Here is a 5,666-nt window from a genome sequence, read left to right as displayed (position 1 = left end):
TCCCCCTGTGTGCCACGTGTAAGTTTCAAAAGTTAGAGTGGGAAGTGTGTTTTTACTGAAACCAAAATACAAACAAACCAAAACTGGCTGCTTTTTCCTGGTGACTCAGAGATCCAGGACACATTTGCCTGCTACCCTTTCTGTATTACAGTACCCTGAGTCCATACAACAAAATGTGCAGTTTCTTCAGGGAGGAGGAGTAGGGGGATTACCTCACTCACTATGGATGCCAGAGCAGCATACAAGGGAGAGGAAGTGACAACCACTCACCCTTCCCCAAAAGTGCATTTTTTTCTGTGCTTTTGCTGTAGAAGTATAGTAATTTGTTGTCGGGTAGCATCTAGAGGAAGTACAGGGCATTATAAAAAGATGGGATTGTGCCTTCTTTAGTGGGGAAACAGAGGCACACAAGATATCCCAAGACAAGAGTCAGAGCAGATATCCCATGTGCAAAGGTAACACCCTCACACTGCTACAAATTACTTGTACAGGGGTTTTTTTTCTCCGAGCTTTCACTTCTTCCCCATCTTACTCTCCTACATCAACATATCCCAGACTCACAATCTCCCTTCTCCAGGCCCAGTGCTGCACTTCCATCATCCACAGAAATTCTCAGGAAAACCAGAGCTGGAATCTAATCTATCTAAAACTGTTCTAACACACCACTAAGCCAAAGGCTATGCCCTGCCATGGTACATGGACTCAGTGGCCACTGTTTCTGTTCACTGCAGCTTTCTGGAGCTTTCAGAGCAAAGAATTTCCACTGCAACACTCACAGCACAGAATGAGCTGAGCAAGACATTTCCAGTCAAACTTGAGTCTTGTACTCCTGCATGTTCCCTGCTGCCAGGCTGGAGTAGTGGCTGCAGTCTGCATGAAGAAACATTTCCAGGTTTAAAAACTGAAGCTGAAGACTCAGTTTAAACTTTGGTAAGATTATTTCTTCAGATCACACAGATGGCAGAGAACCTGCCATCAAAGAGGCATCTGGCAAACAACTGCTCGGGCAGCTGTGACATACAGTATGTGCCACAAGAGTGCTTTGCCATGGGCCTGGCACAGAGCCCCCTGTGCAGGACACAACCTTCTGTACTGCCCAGCAGTAAAAAGCCCCTGTGGTGGTCAAGGACAGGCTTGGCTACCTTGAGCTCTTAGATTTCAAAGAAACTCTTGCAAACCTTAGCATGAGGCCAAGCTGCACTACGCAGTATATTCCATGTGAGACCTGCTCAGCTCTGCAACTACTGCCACTGTCCTAAACAGGCCAAATTTAGTTGTGATATGATAAACTTAGATAGAGACATACCAATCAAACAGCAGCATGGCAGAGGACAAAAGGTATAAGCAGATCTACTGAAGCACAAGCTCCAAGAATAGTGATTCTCCAGGCATCAGCTCACTTGTGATCTGCACTGAGTGAGGCATGAGGCATTCTGGAGGTTTTAGTTGTATCTTAAAAGGTAACAAAATGTTTTTTACTCTCACCTTTATTTTTTTGATTAACACTCTACAGAAATACTGATATTCCTGAAGTGCTCACTGCTGGTATCGTGCCTTTATATGAAAGGAGAGAAAAAAATTATTAAAATTCTTCAAAGTATCTTGCAGTCATTTTTCTTCAAAAAATGAATAATCAAAACACAAGGAATAAAAGAGGGTTTTGTCTCCAAAGCAGGAAGGGAAGTATTTTTCAAATCTAAGAATTCACAACAGTGACTGGCCATGAGCCTATTGGCATCTGTGTCTTGATCTGAATGAACTCTGAGATGTCTGTTCTCCCAGAGGACATGTAGTGTTTTAAAAAAAATTTAAAAATCCATGACTGCTTTTAATCTACCTGAAAGATGGGATACAGACACAGTATATTTTGTACTTGTTTTATACTATCCATGTTCCTTTTAGCTTGCTGCAGCATTATTAGGATGTTTCTGTTCCTGTATCACAGCATATAACTAACATTTCCCAGAAAACCCACCCAGGACCATACAAAGCCATCTGCTTTCAAGCTAGCAATGAATTCCTCTTACAGATACAGAGTACAGAACAGCTCACACTGCCACTCCAACAAATTATACTGCTGTTTATTTAAGTAATAAAGGCATTTGTTCCAAACAGCTGGGGCTTTTTCCAGCATTTATTCTCCACATGTGGTTTGCTTCCTCAAGTGTTGATTTTTCATAGTTAAGATTTTTTTCGCTGCCTTTTATCCAGCAAGCTAATTGCATTCTTACCCTTTCCTGCTTAACGAGAGCTGACATGCAGTGCTCTCGGTGCTCTGCAGAGCAGGAAGTGATGGATTTCCTGTTCCAAGGAGGTAAGAGTTGAATCTGACCTCAGATGAATTGGACATATGGGAAATGGACAAAACCAGCCGTGTGACTATCTGCAGTTTTTTTCTATCCTAAGAGGGAAGATGTAGTCAAGGCCCTTTATCCCATCCTCCTGCATCCTGAAATGATCTATTGCCCAAAAATCCAGCTCTTTAACCCAGCTGCCATGAACTGTGCTCAGCTGTTCACATTCATTCTGCTGCTTTCCAAAGGGATCCCACACTGTACCAGGATGTGCTGTGCACAGGCAAAGCCTCCACAATGCCACCTGCCAGACTGTGTCACACACATGCATTTTCAAAAGTGTATTGTTCTGCACTGAGCCTATTTCTGATTAGGCAAAGCAGCAGGGCTGAATGCATAAAACTCAAGTAAAAGTTTAAAAATAAAATCTGTGCTCCAAAACCAATGCATTCACTCAAATTCTTGCAAGCCAAATCTGCTGAGTCAGGTACCATCTCTGCTCAGTGGTTCCAACTCTGACAAATTGTTTGCTTCTCTTGCTTTTTTCATTATAGTGAAAATTCCAATATTCAAGAATTACATGTATTTTGCAAAAGAAAATAAAGGTAAGATAAACCTGCCAACCTGAGAACACCTCTAGCTGTCACACTTATAGCTGGGGAAAAAACCCCAAACCAAGAGCTGGCAAGGGGCAGTCATCAGAGTCTATGAAGGAAGAACAACCCTCCCAAGTATTTTAATGTCTAAAGCTGAGATTGCCCCTTACGTGATCTGGGAGTCTGAGAACAGATTTATTTTTTTCCTTCACACAAGGCCTTTGAAACCAAAATGAAACACTGCTATGTTCAGTGACTACACCTTTTGGTACACCTCTAGCTTCCCAATTCTGCCCCCAAGGAATCCAGTTAACATAACACAATTGCAGTAACATAAACTTCATTAATAAGGATGATCTAAAGCTACAGGGGATTTTAGCTGGAGAAGAGGAACTTAATGCTGCTTGGACAACAGAGCATTAGGGAGTGAGAAAGAAAATCGTTGTAGCAAGATTTCTAAAATGGAACAGACTTAGGTAATGTGTTGAGTTATGCAGAAAATGAGTAACAGAACTTCATGTCAAAAACTGCTTTGTACCACAGAGCTTTTCCTTGTGAAAGTAAATTATTTCTATCCACTGTAACATTTATTTATTCAAAGTTGTCATATTCTAAGACTGCAGAATGTTCATGGAGGATTTGGGATTTCTAGAAAAAGACACCTTCCCCCTCACTCCCAGAAAAATCAGAGGAAGTATTACATAAAATAATTACTCAGCAAGTTATAACACAAAAAAGGTGCTGAAAGTGAAGACGGAATACAGAACTGATGTCAATATAAGACATTAGCAGGTAAATGGGGTAAATACATGACTTTGTCCTTTACTGCATCTCCTTCAATCCTGCAGGAGAAATAACAGCCTGACCAGCTCTCCCAGCTGCAGGCTGTGCTAACCTTTCCACTACTCCCTCTACCTACTGCTGATGGGAATGGAAGGTTTAATCTGGGATTTTTCTGCTTTTACAACATCATAGCTGCAGATACTCAATCCTGAAAGCCCTGGGCTTGTGCAAACCCAGATTTCTCTCAGGCGGAAGCTAGGGCCTTAGCCTTGGATATTATTCCTCTTGGTAGCAAACAAACTCCAAAGTTATTTCTGCTCTTTTTTTCCTTCATATTTCTGTGCAACCTTTCCCCCTTAAAGAACTTAATCTCATTCTGCAGCTGAGCACATCTTACTTGAACTACTATTTGGATGAACTACTATTATCTATGTTATCTTGTTTACATTTCAAAATTAATTTTATTTTTTAAATAAACAGTGGCCAAAAGTATGTTTTGTCTGTGCTCAAAGTTCTTGAAAAAGGCATATTCTTATCTTGCATAACAGACACCTCCTCAGTGTTCTTCTGGTAGTATCAGTAATTCAAGAGGAGGAGCAAATTGTTTTCTGTACAGAATTACTGCTGCAATCTTGTAATTCCCCTTTGTTTTAACCCACAAGCCAAATGGCAAGAATTTAGCAAAAGGCAGTGAATACAATAGCAAGTGTTATTTTACAGAGTTAAACACTGCTTTCACTTGAGAGCTATGAATCCTATCTCTTCCAATCCTTCAGGTAAGTCAATAAACAATGCACGGGAGGAAACCATTCATATGACCAGACTGTACTTTTAAAAGTTTACAGTGGAACAATGCCATATTTGTCCTAATTAACAGAAAATTAATGCCTTGGAAAAGATGATGAACAGTGGGGTCACAAATGTTGTTTCATCCAGATATTAAAGACCAGGCCTGAAGACCGAGTTCCTGGGCAGTAAAAGGCAGCTGAAATTCAGTACAAATGAACTAATGCATATAGAACAATTTAAAATATTTCAGATTCACAGTGCAGAAGTAAGCACTGAGTTAATATGAAAGGAATGAGCCCCCAGTTTTAAGAGATCTAAGAAAACATCACTTCAAAATGAGCAGTCAGAAAAGCAACTGGGGAAAGAAAAACATAGGCAGAAAATGCTCTTGTATCTTGAAAACTTTTTAAGAGGACAACTGGAATGCAGCATACAGGAAGGATACCTGGATGGACAGAAGGTTACAAAGGTCTGTCCATGTGACACAGTTAAATAGAATGACCTCTCTCTAAGCTGTGAAGTCTGAAGGTGACAGGGCAACAATATGAACACCAGGAGTGCTCTGTTCACTGTTCTTCCAGTAAAACACAAAGTCCCCCAACAACTAAGAGGCATAAAACTGCAATGTACAGGACAGAAAGGAGTAAGTTTAATTCTGTATGGTGTGTAGGTACAGAAACTCATGATCCATGCTAAAAAAGCTGTCCAAGGATCCCAAAAGGGACTGGACAAACTCATCAAAGGCAATCTAGACAAAACCACTTCTGGCTCAAATTTGTGAGCTGGGAAAAAAAAAAAAGACAATCAGTGGCGGTTAGGAAAGTACTCTGAGTAAAGAGATGATTGGGCCATCTTCATCTTCCTTCCAAGGTATCAACAGGGAGAAAATCCAGTGGGCCAGACAGATTTTTGGTCTGGTGCAGTAGAACCATTCCTACTGCTCAGCAATCTGTCACCATTCCCAAGAGAAGGCAGAATGATTGGCTTGAATTTGCTCTTTTTTATTATTATTTCAGTTAAGCCAGAGAAGTGAAAGCTTCAGTGTAAGCTCCTCAGTCATAGCCCACGTATGTGAGGATGTGAGATGTGTCTACTGGACTGAGATAAGGTTTATGGACGATGTACTGACAATGCCTGAGGAGGAAAAAGTGGATGCCTGCAGGATGCCCCTTCTAACAAGCAGAATAAAACAGTCCAGTACATT

This window comes from Pseudopodoces humilis, chromosome 10 (genome assembly GCF_049639895.1).
Source record: "Pseudopodoces humilis isolate 2021_Gansu_Grassland_sample_001 chromosome 10, ASM4963989v1, whole genome shotgun sequence".
NCBI classification, from domain to species: Eukaryota; Metazoa; Chordata; class Aves; order Passeriformes; family Paridae; genus Pseudopodoces; species Pseudopodoces humilis.
Note: the sequence above shows the minus strand (reverse complement) of the source record.